The sequence below is a fragment of the Epinephelus fuscoguttatus genome, unplaced genomic scaffold (genome assembly GCF_011397635.1).
Source record: "Epinephelus fuscoguttatus unplaced genomic scaffold, E.fuscoguttatus.final_Chr_v1 AP022699.1".
Classification (NCBI taxonomy): domain Eukaryota; kingdom Metazoa; phylum Chordata; class Actinopteri; order Perciformes; family Serranidae; genus Epinephelus; species Epinephelus fuscoguttatus.
Genome location: NW_026057521.1, coordinates 489503 through 507217, shown reverse-complemented (window position 1 = coordinate 507217; position 17715 = coordinate 489503).

Here is a 17715-nt window from a genome sequence, read left to right as displayed (position 1 = left end):
ATCACTAACAGTAGTGGCTGGCAAGTGCTAGCATAACAAATTTGTACAATTTTTTTCTTGTTATTTTCTTTACAGTGGGCAATTTTGCTAAACATTCTCCACACAGCACGCTCACAAATGTTCACACAAAATCTCATCTGAAGTTGCACTAAGTTAGCACCATTTATGCTAGCATTAGCTGCCGTCTGCTGCTAACAGCTAGCTAGCTAGTTAGCTAATGCAGCTTGTGAATGATAAGTTTGCCTCTTATCTTAGTCATTAGTAGAAAGAATATTTATTCAAAAGATATTTCACACCATGCACAAGCAATACAAACCTCTGAGTAAGAGCAGTTTTGCGGCCACCTTGTTTTTAGGTGCTTTCCTGGTGCCCCAGCACACTTGTATCCATCCTTCTTCACTGGAGAGGTCCGGCCGTTTTAATACCTGAACGAGCTGCTGTCTGTACTGAGGTGTCACAATGTCAGTACTTTCGACGTGAATTGTGTTGTCCCTAAAATAAAACATCCCGAACTTGAACTGCGCCATTGTAACTCAACTGCAACAACGCTTCCCTCAGCATCTACATTCAAGCAGGTTGCATTCGGGGGTAACCAATCAGCGGCAGCACAGCGCCAGGAGTACTTCAGGGTCAATTTGAAAAATGTCCACCACATGCAAATTTTCAATTTTGACATTGAAAATTGTCTGTCAGATGCAGACTCTACGTTCTTGCAAAAAAAAAAAAAAGAGTAATTAAATTTTAAAAAAGTCTGTGTACACCGTAATGTACGGTCCCTCTCGGCCACCGTAGTAATGTCCATGCACGCATGCGCACGTATCAGTAATGTTACAATGACGTTTTATCCAGGACACTGCGCGCGCCCTCTGCACTTTACTTTACCCATGGATGTATTTTACCGGGCTTAGAGAAAAACTGTAAAACCGCTCGCAGACATGGCACCCAAAAGACATTACAAAGAATATCTGCTGAATGAGTCAAGCCAACCTTCAAAGGCAGCCAAATACAGACGGCTAGCAAAAGAGAAAGAGGTATTTGAGCTTTCACATTTATTTTATTATCAACAACAGCAGTGATTATAGAATAAGATTAATAATTCTTAATTTTAAATGCAAGGACCTTCTTGTTCATTGCAGAATACTTTAAACTGCAGAGGGAGTTACAAGAAATACCTCAGTGCATCCTGTACAACTAACAATAGAGAGGTCTTGAAAGAGGTAGACCATTTTTTTCATTCGCAACAATATGAATTGCAGATAGTGTTACATGCAAGTTGACATTCCAACTGCACTCCCCAGATTCCACTTTCAAATAACGGTGAACGAACATATTCTCTGGAGGAATATCCAGGAGACAATCCCACAACTAACAAACAGGTAAAAACAATGATCATTACTATGTTTTATGCTTCCATTCTGAAATAAAATTAAGGGGTTCACAAAATACATATTACTTTCCTCTAAAGCTTTTATTCATCCATAATTTTATTTGTAATGTTTATCATACCCTAAATGTTTACAGTATGATAGTTAAATAAATCTATGTGCTGTCTCATGATCAGAATGTTCCCGATGAGGGCCTTGTTGCAGAAGGACCAAGCGGTCAGTCATCTTTAGAATGTTTGAGAGGAAAGCATCTTGTCAGTCCAATAAGAGAGCAACAGCTTCAGGACAGACCAAACAGAGATTCATCAGAGGTATTAAAATACCAGCAATTGAAATTGTTGATATTAATTGCTGTGTTATACTATATGTATAGTTTCTGTATAATTGTCATTTCAATTAAATTAAACGTGATGAAAATAATGATTGTCCTAGCCCCTACAGTGTATTTCCTTAAAATGAGACACAAACATATAGTATTGTCATTAATACTTCACTTGAGAATTTCCATGTATTATATCTTCATTATATGCAGCCTGCCGGAGAGGGAGTCTCCAGAAAGACCCACCCAGTGAACCACCCACCACCCAGAATTGCCACCCTCCACCTACTCACACTGCATTTTTCAATTTTGTGGGGATCAACAAGATATGCAAATCGGACCAGAAGCACAGGTACTATAGTTACAAGTTACTAGTTTCATTTTTATGCTAAAAACAACCCCTTTAATCGATACAGAAAATGTGAATAGAGTAGTTTTTATTTTGTTAAACCGACGTCTTAAAATAGTAATATAGGCTACCAATAATAAACATGTATTGAAAGTGAACACCAGCAAGGTCTCATTTGGTCACAGAATTATAACTACATATAACTATTTCAAAGTATGATTGCATTATTCATTCATGTTTAATTTACATTGTAATTCAAGCAAATTAGTAGTTCCACATGAGGCTAACAAAGTTCCTAACAGGTGGCTGACTTATAGCCTACATTGGCACTTGATGGCTGTGACATATACCTTCCCTTAATTAATACAGTTCTTCAGTATGTGAAGCTGTAGTCACCATTTTCCTGGATATTATCCATCTGTTCGATCTTCACTGCACATATAATGCAAATGTGGCTTAACTTGCTTAATGTGACTTAAATCTGATGTTTTATTCCGCCAATACAACAATTTTGTTTTTTATTAAGCATTATTATGCAGTTTTGGCTTAATGTTTGAACTCACTGTCTTGATAGAAACAGATACCCTGTCTTGCATCCACCCAAGGATTAGTGCTTTTCAGTATTCTTGTTTCTGATTTGTTAATAGAGTTCATTTGTTTTCTAGGTTTGGGCAAGGAGCTACACATTTTGTATATTTACTGAATATAGGTACTACATTCATCCTTTCCCCTGAAATCACATCAGTTTTATATGAAGCTAGTGTGTATTCCATTTGCATAACTCTCTGCTAACAACCCCAGAAGGCAACATGGTAAATTCTCTAAATGTAAATACTACCAGATGACTTGTAGTAGTTACCACTTATCTTTTGGAGCACTAGTATTGTTTTATATGTCAAAACTATAAAAGAAATGAAAATGAAAATATTTATGCTTACATTTATATTTTGCCAGGACATGTTAGAGAAGCAACCAGGATGCAATGTGCCTGCTACTCTACCTGATCAGCAAGAGACACCAAACCAACAGGTTATTAACATGTATTATTGTACAGTATGTTTTTTCTGTAAATCTGTAAGCAATCTCTTTTAATGCAGATGAATGTAACGGTTTTCTTTCTTGTCTTTTTTTTATGTCTTCACAGGCAGAGACATTTTTGTTGGATGGAGATGATCCAGCGTATCCTGGAGCTCCACTGACAAAGGGACAAAGTTTAATCTTACTGATGTCTTATGTACTAAGGCACAATGTGACAGGTGTGGCACTGGAACATCTACTGAAGATTGTCAATGAACATTTCCTGGAATGGTACCAGTAACCACATACCTTTTTCACAAAGCTTATGGACAATATGGAAATTATGTCCCCCATTTTTACTGTCCAGCATGTGAAAACTACTTAGGGGTAAATAATACCAGTGAACTACAGTGTGGTGCTTGTAATGCAGTAACTGATTCAGAGAGCTGTCTCAAAAGTGGGTGTTTCTTTCTAGTGCTTAGTTTGGCTTCACAAATCAAAACATTGCTTGAACGAAACCAAAGTTTAAAAAAAGACTGGCAATGTGCAGATGTCATTTCAGATATACAGTGTGGAGAAGAGTACCAGAAACTCAAAGAATCAGGTGAATTAGGTGAGGATGACATAACTTTAATTTGGAACTGTGATGGAATTCCAGTTTTCAGGAGTTCAAAGTATCAAATCTGGCCCATTCAGTGCCAGGTTATAGAACTCGAACCTAAAGAACAAGGCAAATATCTGTCTTCCTTGTCTCTGGTTTGGCGAGAAGAAGCCAAACTTCTTAACATTTTTGAAGCCATTTGTTAATGAACTGCAAATTTTAGAACAAAATGGCATTAAATGGAAGGACTCAGCAAATGTGCAACATGTCTCCAAAGTGTATGCTCTGATATGAAGTTCAGATTCAGTTGCTCGCCCACTTCTAAGAAACACCAAACAGTTTAATGGCTTTTATGGATGTGATTTTTGTTACCATGTTGGTGGTGGTCCTTACACAAACAAAGGCCCAAAACCACATCTTAGAACTGAAGCATTTTGATCACGCAATGGCTGCAACACCAGACAGTCCTGTAATGGGAGTAAAAGGACCTTCACCATTAATGAAACTCACAAAGTTTCAAATGATAAATGGATTTGTTCCAGAGTATCAGCATTGTGTCTGCCTTGGTGTGACAAGACAATTAGCAAAACTGTGGTTTGACTCAAGAAATCATGACAAAGAGTGGTACTTAGGAGCAAAATCAGACCGCATTGACAAAGAGCTCATTGCAATTCAACCCCCTGTTGAGATAACAAGAGTACCACGATCTGTGGCAGACAGAAAATATTGGAAAGCGTCAGAGTGGAGGTCATTCCTGTTATTCTATGCCCTGCCTTTACTGAATGGGGTCTTACTAAAGAAGTTCTGGAACCACCTTTTTCTGTTTGTGTTCGCAATGCACATTCTTTTGGGAGAAAAGGTGAAACGCTGTGATATTGAAGTAGCTGAAAGAGCTCTCAAGAAGTTCTCACTGCAGTTTGAGAAGTTATATGGTGCAGCAAATATGACATTTAATGTCCATCTTCTGACACACCTTGCGGCAAGTGTTAGGAACTGGGGCCCTTTGTGGGCCACATCAACTTTTTCCTTCGAATCATTTAATGGCACTTTGTTACAGTACTTCCATGGGACAACACATGTTCCAGAGCAAATAGTTAAAAGATTTCTTTGCTGGAGGAGTCTAACACAAAAAGCCGAAAAGTACATGGTAGATGCTAATGAAGGGGTGAAATGCATTTTTTCACATCTCCTAAACAGCAATGTATCAAGTTCTAATTCATCTAGCCTGGATGAAAATGTCAGGGTTTTTGGTAATCCCTGTCATCACAAACTGTCAGCATTAGAAAAACTTGCTATCAAAGACTTGCTAAGTGTTACAGTCGAACACTGTGTTTGTTATCACCGTTTCATTGTAAAAGGTGTACTGTATCATTCCAGCAGTAACAGAAGTCTAAAAAGGATCAACTCAACAGTGGAGTTACAGGATGGAAAATTATGTAGAATTCTTTGCATGTCAGTATTCAGAGCAGGCGATTTGTCATTGCACTGTATATTGGTAAAGGAGCTTGTGAAGACTGATGGACAGCTCTGCAAGGATAGTCAACTGAACATTGCTTCCACTTTTATGTCTGAGGTGTCAGAATCTAGGAATGTTTATGCGGTGCCCACTGACCTGTTCCACAGGAAATGTGTTTTGATCCAATCAAGAGACAAACAATATGTTATTCCTCTACCAAATAATGTAGAGAGAGATTAAATAGTTACTGGGGAAGTTTGAGAAAAATTGCTGAAGCCACTGCCAAATTGTAAGAAATAGGGATTACATATCAGTGTGTATTCTTGGTGTGCCTTAAAACTAGTGGACAATGTCCAAAAATGGCAACTTCAGAGTATTAAATCTGTAAAAATGATAAGGCACATGGGCAAGCACACACAAAGACTGTGCTGTTAAACAGTTATACTATAACAGTTGTGGTATAACAAAATACAAACAAAATCGTGTGAATACTTTTGCAAGGCACTGTACCTGGCCTCAAAATGTTGAACTTTAACAGACTGTTTTCATGCAAAATCAAAGACTTTCAAAAGATTCATTTTTCTGTCAAGCAGCAAAGCAAATTTCCTGTTATCTACACATCTTAATATGTTCATAAGTGTAATGTGTTTTCTGATTGCTGTCAAATGTAAGTGAAACAATCCAAGCTTTGGAATAAGTACTTTCCATGTGATGATAAGAAATACACAAGGTTGTACTGTTTTTTTATTAGAAATACTGGTGAATACTGCATTACATAAAAGCACATGGTCAATTGAAAGGAGCTCTGTTGTTGATGTTCATGTTTATTCAAAATTCACCATTAAATTTGGAGAATGGATGGATTTTTAAATATTGCATAAAAACAACGGTGGTGTTGAAGTAATCCAAATACTTTATAACACTAATTGCTAACATTTTAAAATTGAAATAGAAAAGTAAGGATATTTTTTCAATTAGAAAAGGTATTGTTACATAACAGCATTGTTGCATTTTGCTGATAAAATACATTATTTTAAAAGGTTGAAGAGAAAAGGTCAGCTGCAGAAATTAACTGTTATTGTACATTCTTTCAAACTGATCTTAGCACACTAAAAGAAATGGCTACATACTGATGAATTTGTTCTGGTTTATAGTGTACTTATGAAGAATACACTAATTTACCACTGAAGTAGTATTCAATTATTAATATACTTATTTTAAGTGCACTTTAACACTGCTGTGCTAACAATGATATGAAAAAAAGTGTTATAAAAGTGAACTTATTGAAAGGGTGCTAAAAGTGCACTTGATAAAAGTAGATGCAAATACACTGACATTAAACTTATATTTAACACATTCGAAGTACATAATAAATAAATAAATATACTAATCAAACACTTATATATATTTCAGTGTTAGTATATTTTATATGAATATACTTAATATGAATTTAAGTATTAGTACTAAATAGTGTACTTTATCTAAGTAAACTGAAGTACTACTGAGGAAATAATATATTTGTAATTAATACATTTATAATATATTTTTGGTTTACTTTATTTTAACACATAAAGTCAAAATGTGCTAGAAATGTACTTTCAGAAAATTAAGTACATTTTTAGTACATTAAAGTATATTACTTTTTTACCTGGGTTAAACTGAAAACTAATGGCACAATAAGGAGAGCCAAAAAGGGGGGTGAAGACAGGGCTGGGGCTTACCAAGGCAGCAGAGATCAAACCGAAGAAAGGGAGTTCACAACAAAAAAAAAGAAAATCACCTGTGACACAGCAAACAAATCAGGAGTGCGAAGAAATCCCACCACCAGGCGAGTGAACTGCTGCCTGGGGCCACAGCACCTGTCAAATAAACAGACAATTAACACATGTCTGTAACAAAAAAAAGCACAATACACAAAACCTGGTGGTGACAATAACGAAATCTAACAAAATTACACACGCACCAAATTAATATTCACAGGATAACGAAATACAAAATAACCAGATTATTTTAATTAACACAAATTAAGATACAAAATAACTAGATAACTAAGGAGGATAATTAGCAACCAAAACAAAATGCACACCATGCAATGCACACAAACAAATAGGAAAAGGACCCGTTAAAACAGAAATAAAGCACAAGCAGCCAGAGCAGCTCAACAGCAAAGCAGGGGCCGTGTTAAACAGCAGCCATAACAAGCCGAGCAGTTAAACAGCAAAGCAGGGGCCATGTTAAACAGCAGCCATAACGAGCCGAGCAGTTAAACAGCAAAACAGCAGCCGCAATGAGGGGGCGGTGGCCAGTGACAGGCCACGCACCTCTATAGCCTCTAAAAATAGGGCACAAATGATTTATGTTAACAATTTGGTAAACTATTAACTATTTTAATGTGAGTTTCAGTCATAAGGATTGTCACCTACCAGTGGGCACCAGCACAGTCTCCCTGGCGATAGGAGGGTGAAGTTGTGGATCTGCGGCTTAACTTTGCTGCAGAAGAAGCGATTAAAATATCAGTCAGCCGAGAGCCAAGCGCCAGTTGTTATGGATAAGCAGACAAGTGTCACAAGTGCGCACACAGCACTGATTGCGCGCCTGAATGGAGAGGGTATGCTGGCAGAGCCTCTGCAGCCAACTTCCACTGGGCAAATCTTAGCTTTCCAGCCGCGCTGTTCAGCATCAGCCGCCAGCTCCGTGTACTTAAGGCTCTTGCCCTCGAAGTAGCTGCTGCTGGGCTCCATTTCCTTCCAGTCACAAGAGTAGGAGCTGCTTGGGCTATGCAAGGGTCACGGGATTCCCTAAGTGTCATTTCCAACCTTACTTTGGAGCACTTGAACTCCTCTGCGAGGCTGGACACAGGAAGCTCAAGTATGCCTCTTCCATACAGCCTGATGTTACTAAAGCATCTCGGGAGTCCCAGCCACTTTTTGGCAAATGAGCTGATCAACCTCTCTAGTCTTCGACCATTGAGATTAGGACCTCATAGATGGTCAGAGGCCACATCAGCCAGGGTAATAGCCCAAAATGAAGGCACCAAAGCTTCATTCTGCCTGGGAGCATGGTTTTGTTGATACGCTCAAGGCCACTTATGGTTTCCTGCCTCAGCTGGTCTGCTTGCCCTGTGTCCTTCAGGGTGGCATCATACCAATGTCCGAGACTCTTTACTGGCTTCTTTGACACTGTTGGTATAGGTTCCTCGTCAACGTAAAACCGGTGTTCTGACAGCTGTCCCTTGACGACTGAAATGCTCCTGGACTTGCTCTGCTTTATTTCTATCCGAGTCCACTGGATGTTCTCCTGCAGCTTGTTCAGCAATCGTCTAGCACATGCCTTGGTTGTGGTGAGTATGGTCATATCACCCATATGCTCTAACGGGAGGAAGACGAAGACCAGTTTTGAGCTTGAGCCCTCCGACCACCCACCGGGAGGCTCGGATGATGACCTCCATCGCCATTGTGAAGGCCAGAGGTGAGATGGTGCATCCTGCCATTATCCCTCTTTCCAGCCATTGCCATGCTGTGGTGTACCCGTCTGTTGTCAGGCATAGCTGCACGTCTTGGAAGTAGGACTTAATGAGGCTGGTGATTGCTTCTGGGATGCTGAAAAAGTCAAACGCTGTCCAGAGGAGACTGTGAGGAACAGATTCAAAGGCATTGGCGAGGTCCAAGAACACAACATGGAGGTCTTTTCCATCCTTTTTGGCGGCTTGGATTTGATGCCATATTATATTTGTGTGCTCCAAGCAACCTGAAAAGCCTGGAATGCCTGCCTTCTGCACTGAGGTATCGAAGTAGTGGTCCTTCTCCAGGTAGACAGTCAGCCTATGAGCCACTACACCGAAGAAGATTTTGTCTTGGACCTTCAAGAGGCTGATTTGGCGAAACTGGCTGATATCCGCGGAGTCCTTTTCCTTGGGGATTAGGATGCCTCCTGCTCTTCGCCACGTAGTTGGAATAGCTTGTTTCTGCCACACCACCTTCATCAACCTCCAGAGAAAGTGTAGTACCTCTGGTGCATTCTTATAAAGCCGGTATAGGACTCCATTGGGCCCAGGGGAGGATGCAGCTCTTGCCCGACGTACAGTCCTCTCCACTTCACTCCACTTGGGAGGACTGATGTCCAGCTCATGTTCAGGAGGATGTATTGGTGGCATGCCACGTGGAAGCATTGTCTGTCTGCACCGCTGGCTGTCAGTGTGGTTCCTATTGAGGTAAGCTTCGAGATCTTCCTTTGCTGTTTTGAGTTTGCCACTTTTGTCCTTTGTGAAAAGGCCCTTTACAAACTTGAAGGGGTCCTTGAAGAAGTTTGATCTTGCCTGCTCCTTCGTTTTACGCCTCCTTCTCATCTTCTCAGCTCTCCTCAAAGATGACAGTCGGTTCTTGATTTCTGCCTGCAGCAGGTTAATTCCCTCCTTCTCCTCCTCTGGAGCCTTCCTCCATTGTTTTTTCAGCTGCCTTCTCTTCTTGATTAGCCGTTCAATCTCCTGCTGTTTCCTGGACTTCATCAGGGTGGTTGGTGTTTTCTTCTGTAGTTCCGAAGTGGTCAGGACCATAGCTGTAAATCAGGTCTCCCATTCTCTCCAGCTTCTTAACGGCGGCTCCCCTCAGTTGACCTAGGAGTTTGCTGATGTCTGCGTTGATCGTTTCCCACTCCTTTTTCTCACTAGATCTTGGCCACTTGATTTGTGGTTTTCGCCCCTGGATCTTGCTCTCGGTTGTAGGCTGTGGTAGGTTGGGCTCATGGGGCTCCACTATTCTTGGCTCCTCCTCTCGTACAGGGGGGTTGATGTCCTGCAGACTTTGGTTTTTTCCTGCTGCTGAACTTCACTTGACTTACTCAACTTGCTTCGAAGGAAGTAGCAGTCGATGCGAGGTCCCTGTTGCTCTGACACCAAGCACTTTTACAAGCCTTGGTGTCTTCTCAAGCCTGCATAAGATGTTACTTTCATCCAGCCACATCTGCAACTCTGGAGCTGAATTCCTGGAGTAGGTGATGTCATCTCAGGTGTTGTGTTAATCATCATTCTCGTTGTCTGTTTCATTCCGGGGTCAGTTGCCATGTAGTCTGCCGATGAGTCATCATGCTCCCCCGCTCTCGCTGCCTCTGGGGGTGTTTTCTTCCTTGAATTCTTAGTAGCCAGGGGTGAGTGGGACCTGTACAAAAGCAGTGCCAGGCCCCTCCTACCATAGGGGGCTAGCCTATGACAGTAATAGGCTAATAAAGGCAGTAATAAACTATTTACTCACCAAAAAGCCACCCATCGCGCATAGTGCCCGCTAGTAGTCTGTTCCCAACCCTGCTGTTACTCAGTGCGTTGAACCGGGCCACCTCGCCACAATGCTGATTAATTGCATTTGCGCATCACATATGATCTGTACATTGATTGAATGAAAATGCTTCCTGTTGACATAAACAAATTCATCCTGTGATGGCGCTTTTATAGGAATGTGTATGCAGTCGATAGCTCCAATAACATTAGGAAAACTGTCTCTCGCTGCAAATTGAGCTTTAATGTTGGCCTGTTCAACTGTATTGTATGGGAATTTGATATACCTGGCTGACACTCGAATAATTCCGTCCCACACAGCTGGCATTGTTCGGCTCAGGGTCGACTGGCACAGTCCCAATCCATCGGCCGCCATCCTCTAGAATGCCCCTGTTGCTAGGAACCCCAGTGTGGTCAGCACCTGTATGGATACAGGCAGCGCATGGCTCCTCGCCGTGTCACGCTCCAAGGCCGGCCGCATCTCTGCGCAAAGTTCCAAGAGGATTGCCCTCGGGAACCTAAAGCAGCTGATGAGCCAGTTGTCATCATGTGCCAGTGCCATCTGTCTCGGAACACACGCTCTCTTCGTATTGCGCCATTTACAATGTCTTCTAATACTGCTAAAGCAGCTGTTGTTGTTAACAGTATTTTCTGCACCACTCATCTAATTGCAGACACGGGGGTGCGTTAATTGTTCATCAGTGTTGTTCATGTGTCTCTGATGTGCACATCACTCTGAGGACTAATTGTTTTCACATTTATTTATTATAACAGTTTCCCAGCATCACCTCTAAGTGTCGCCAAAGGTAGGCTGACCAAATATCCTCTTTTGCCCGGACATGTCCACTTTTCACGTCCTGTCCGGGGCGTCCGGGGTTTTTTTATAAACTGATGATAATGTCCGGTTTTCCGTGTGTTTGTGTGTGTGTGTTATTATATTTCTGTCCAAACCCAAACCGAGCCCGATATTATTTAATGACTAAAGCACTGAGTTTGTGTCACACAGTTGTTATGGTTACAGGCTATTTAACAGGCCGGGCGTGCACCGTGGGTGCTCAGCGGAGAGGGAGACCTCCGTGTTTGAGACAGGAGCGGGAGGCGGGAGGTCCGACGCTTCCAACGAGAGGAGAAGGAGAAATAAAACAAAATAAGATAAAATAGGAAAATCCTGTCTCCCTCTTTTATTTTATTTTCAGCGTTTAATCAAGGTGGAGGCAGGCGGCTGGAGGTCCGAGACTTCCAGCGAGGGGAGAGGTACACTACATTTTCACTGAAAGCTGACCGAATCCAACCCGAGCCCGAATACAATTTATAGCTACATTTTTAACCAAACCCGGCCCGACCCATCGGGTACCATTGAGCTCGGATCACCACACTCTAGTGTGTGTATGTGTCCCCTATTGGGGCCTATCTGAATTTCTGTCTTTGAGAGATATTATTTTGTAATATAACTGAATTTTCTATCTATACATATAAATTTTAAATATATTAAAATTATAAGGCATCTTTGAGTAAACTGTGAATATCATTTAAGTAGGCTATGTCATAGCCAGCCGAGTGTCCTCTTTTTTGGAAATCAAAATATGGTCACCCTAAAGGATGAACAGCTGTAGAAACGTGCGTACACCAACCATGAAGTTGGCGTGAGGCATTGCACATTTCCACTGTCATTTCACTCTTGATACATCTAACTTTGCCGTGGAAAAGGACATACGCCACATTTTTGTGCGTACGCACTCTTTGTACATGAGGCCCCTGGTCTAGATCCAAACAACTACAATAATCTCCACCCCATCTCTAACCTATCCTTCATTTCCAAAATTCTTGAAGACGGTCGCAACTCAACTCCACTCTCACCTTACTCAATATAACCTCTAAGAACAATTCCAGTCTGGTTTCCGCCCCTCCCATAGCACAGAAAATGCTCTTCTGAAAATTACCAACGATCTCCTCATGGCAGCTGATTCCGGTTGACTCACTATTCTCATCCTCCTTGATCTGAGTGCAGCCTTTGACACTATTTCTCACACCATCCTCCTCAATAGACTATCCTTCATCTGCATCTGTCACACCCCCTGGACTGGTTTCATTCATATCTCTCTTGCCGCACTCAGTTCATTCAACTTAAGTTCTTCAGTTCCCAGCCCTCCCCCGTTACTTCAGGTGTGCCCCAAGGCTCTGTCCTGGGGCCCCTTCTCTTCATTATCTATCTCCTCCCACTTGGCAATATTTTCTGTAAATTCAACATCCATTTCCGCTGCTTCGTGGGTGACACCTCTCCACTAAACCAAACTCCACCCTCCACTTCCATTCTTGTCCATAGCCTTGTCACCTCCCGCATTGACTACTGCAATTCTCTCCTCTTTGGTCTCTCTTACAAGTCCCTCCATAAGCTTCAAATGGTCCAAAACTCCGCTGCTCGTATCATCACCAAAACTCCCTCATTCCACCACATCACCCCTGTCTTCCAGCAACTTCAGTGGCTTCCGATTAAATCCAGGATTCAATTCAAAATTCTCATTTATGGGGCGTCGGTAGCATAGTGGATAGTGCCAGCACCCCATGTACAGAGGCGATGCCTTGCCGCAGCGGTCGCAGGCTCGACTCCGGCTTGCTGCATGTCAACCTCCCACTCTCCCTCACCCCATTTCAATCTGTCCTGTCCATTAAAGGCAAAAAGCCCCAAAAAAATAATCTTTAAAAAAAAATCTCTTTTACACATTCAAGGCCATCCATAACCTCGCCCCCCATATTTGTCCAATCTCCTCCACATTGCCACCTCCTCCCGCTCCCTCTGATCGTCCTCCTCCATCCACCTCTCTGTCCCCTCTGCCCGCCTCAGCACCATAGGGAGTAGAGCTTTCTGCTGCTCTGCTCCTCAACTCTGGAACTCACTCCCACCTGACATCTGCAACATTGATTCTCTTCCACCGTTTAAATCCAGACTCAAAACTCACCTGTTCAAATTAGCATATTCTCTTTTATTGCACTTAACATTTAACAGTTAACAGTTTTTTGTTGTTATTTTTTTTCCTGTATTGTTTCTTCTGTGTTGTTTATGGAGGACTGCCAAAATTAAAAATAAATACATACATAAATAAATGAGTCAATAAATAAATTCATATGCCATTAAATTGCACCAAAAAAGCATAAAAAATAAATGTAGGCATTAATTAACTGATAAAATGTGTCTTTTCTTTTTACATTTACATTCCCTCACACATTCTTTGTACATTTACATTCCTACATACATTTTAACATTTACATTCCTTCACTCATTCTTTATACATTTACACTTCTTCATACATTTACACTCCTTCACATATTCTTTGTAAATTTTCATTCCTTCAGACATTTAATACAATTTATACATTTACATTCCTTCCTGAATTCTTTTCACATTTACATTTCTTCATGCATGCAGAAAGGCATGATGAAATGTAAATGCAAATGAGGGGCTCAGCAAAGTGTGTCATGGGGATGACACACTTTGGACAGCCCCCTCATCTGCATTTACTTTTCTTACCCTGCCACATAAAGAAATGTAAATGCAAATGAGGGGGCTGTCCAAAGTGTGTCATGGGGTGAACTTTTCGCCTATTGGTTGAACGACACCTGAGTGCATGGATTGACTATACATGCCTTGCTCCCCACAGCCAGCTTAGAGGAAACCTCAGAGGACTGTGGGTGCGTCCCAAGTCTCTTATTTTTATAGTGCTACTGCTAGCTCCTTGCTTGAACCGGAAGTCATTCGAGGTCCGCCATCTTCTAGGCTGTCCCAAGTCTCTTATTTGTGCAGCTAGGAGCTAGCGCTAGGAGCTAGCAGCAAGCTTTAAGCAGCTACGAGCTAGGATGGTCGAGAGGTTCCTAACAGGAAGTCTTTTTCAGCTTGAGGCCCTGAGGTATAAATACCCGCCCCCTACATCTGGCCCATTTGAACGAGATGGCGGAGAAACAGCGCTAGTGTACCCGTTACATGCATTCTTTGCAATGAAACGCTGTAATTCACATGCCTACGTGACTACAAAGAGTAACGTTAATGATATTTTGTGCAAGACTGTCATGTTGTTATTAAGTTTATTTCATTCACAACCCGTTGCATTGTTCAGCGGACTGTCAGTGATGTGTGGTTGTTAAATGTGCAGCTGCTCATGTCCAGAACCACATGTGTTGATATAACACCACGCACGCACACACACACACACACACACACACACAAACACATTTGCCCATCATTAATTGTCCTGCATGTCATGTGAGTGGAATGTTTAATAGCTTGTTGGTAATATTAATTAGCCTATTAATATTAATATTAATATTAATTAATATTATTACTTTCATGTTGTTGTAAGCTACTGTCATTACCGTCTGTCCTGCATCTCTCTCTGTCTCTGTCTCCCTCTCTGTATCTCTCTTTCTGTCTCATTGTGTCATACGGATTACTGTTAGTTTATCGTGTTGATCTGTTCTGTACGACTTTTATTGCACGTCTGTCCGTCCTGGAAGAGGGATCCCTCCTCAGTTGCTCTTCCTGAGCTTTCTACCGTTTTTTCCCCATTAAAGGGTTTTTTGGGGAGTTTTTCCTGATCAGCTGTGAGGGTTGTAAGGACAGAGGGATGTCGTATGCTGTAAAGCCCTGCCAGGCAAATTGTGATTTGTGATATTGGACTTTATGAATAAAATTGAATTGATTCAGGGGGTTATGGCTTTGATCAGTGAATATAATGAGACTTGGGATGTACCCATAGTAACGCCAGACGCTGGCTGCTTTATGGAGCAGATCCAGTAAGAGTAAGGCCATCTCATGTCTCTTAAACCGACAATGCTCGCTCATCGCTCCTAGCACTAGCTCCTTGCATTTTTTCCTAGGTGGGAGGGACTAAACAGCTAGCAAAGTCAGCTAGGTAAGATAACTAGCAGTAATTTAAGAGACTTGGGACGGACCCTGTGATGGCTGGGGCTGTATGGAGCTTGGAGCTTTATCCCTATCTTTATTCAAGAGAGTGGTATATCAGTTTGAGACACGAACGTAATTTGGGTGGGGGGGCACACACAGGGGACATGTCCCCTGCACTTTTTCAGGAGGCAGTTTTGGTCCCCTGCACTTTTTGCCGTCAACCATGGTTGACTGCAACCTGGTACAAAACACACAGACGTCTTCAATCATAAATCGATTAATCATAAAACAGTGGAATTTCAGCGGGGAGGCCAAGCTGCAAGAAGCGAGCGAAAGCTATGACGTCACATATGCGACCTCCTCCTGTGTACTCTTGAGTCTTTTTAATTAAAAAGCTTATATCTCAACAGTTTTACCACAAAGTGTGACTTTCTTGACCTTAAAATGTATGTTTTAAATTCATTAACAACATACAGTGGTGGAAAAAAGTTTTCAGACACCCTTAAAATTTTACACAATCTCAAATATTATCATGAAATATTTGTGGAAAAATCTTTTTTGTGTTTCAAAAGGTGTGGCTTCATTAGACAGATACAAACAAATACAAATTATATTTTTTTGTTTATTGTTTACAAGAAAAACTAACAAAACTAAATTCTTGACAGTTTCAGTATGTCAGTTCTCAACATTGTCGGTATCAAAGTCAGCAAATAACAGAGAATGTGTTCAAAACTGAACAAAAAATAAATAAACCATCACATCATCAAATTAATATTTAGTAGTCCTGCCATTGGCACGTAGTAGAGCTCTAATCCTGGCTGGCATGTTCCCCACGAGCCTTTCACACTGTTGAGGGGTAATCTTGTCCCATTCTTCTTGAATTACTGCTTTTAATTCTTCCAAATTCTTTGATTTATGCTTTGAAACAGACCTTTTGATAATCCACCACAGATTTTCAATGGGGCTCATTGAGCTGGCCACTCTAAGACCTGGATACTGTGCTCCTGCAGCCAAGTTCTACTGGCCTTGGATGTGTGGCAAGGGGCATTATCTTGTTGAAACATCCAGTTTTTACCTCGACGGAACAGTGCACGCACAGAAGGGAGCATGTGGGTTTTGAGAATGGTACAATACTTGGTAGAGTTCAATGTGCCATCACAGACAGTGAGATGACCAACACCAGCAGCACTCATGCATCCCCAAACCATGATACTGCCTCCACCATGCTTGACAGTAGGTACTGTACATGCTGGAGATAATGCTTCGCCTGGCCTTCTGCGTACCCTCACATTAGGAGGAAGATAAAGCTGGAAACTGGACTCATCTGACCACAAAATCTTCTTCCAATTCCTGGCTGTCCAGTTCTTGTGTGCCTGGGCCCAAAGATGCCGGGCTAACCTCTGTCTCTCATTGATCAGGGGCTTCTTGATAGCCTTGTAGGACCTTAAACCATGATCTAAATGTCGGCCACGTACAGTGCGGGTGGAACACTGGACACCAGTTTGGTTTGACCACTGCTGCTGAAGCTCCTGTGATGTCATTTGGCGGTTTTGCCTGCACATGCGGATCAGGATGCGGTCATTTCTTGCTGAAGAAACCCTTGGACGCCCAGATCTTGGTTTGTCTTCCAAGCTGTTGGTTCGTCTATATTTCTGCAGAGTGTATCCAACTGCTGAAGGACTGCATCCGCACTTCCTGGCTATCTGGCGGCAGCTGTACCCTTCCTGGCTGAGAATCTTTATCTTCAGGCGTGTTTCCTGCGTTAGGTTCCTTGTTTTAGCCATTTTTGTGTCTGAAGAACTTTCAAATGTGCTGGCTTTATGTAGACACGAAGCTTGGCAACAAAAATTGTGTCTTTTAATAAAAAGAACGAGCTTCATCACTGGTACCAAAATGACCCAATACTCAAAATTTCTTATGTATTTTTATGGAACCAATCAATTTTAGGTTTTTAATGGCTTTTTTTAGGATTTATTTAGTATTTTGGCTGTGACTGTACTAAAAGAAATTGCACTTGAAGATCTAAGAGTGATTCTTAATGCAATATTTCACAAATGCATGGGGTGTCCGAAAACTTTTTTCCACCACTGTATTTAGATTTCATGTTGCAACTCAAACGGGAACAAAAGATAATATTGCTCTCCCCATTCACTGCCATTCATATTTTTTCCGATCTAAGGTCCCATGACCTCTACTGGAAGGGGCGTGACTTCGGCACTCTATGGGAAGCGACCAGTTGGACTTCAAACCAGGGTCCCACCAGTCAAAAGTGATGACAACTGTCTCAGTGACAGTGGGGATAGTGATGGACTACACTCCTACATCAGGTGATGAAAACGGCAGTAACAGGGGTGTTGGCCCTATCTACTAAGCCACCGATGCACTGGTTTCATCACCTGGTTAGGAGTGTAGTCTGTACGCAGCA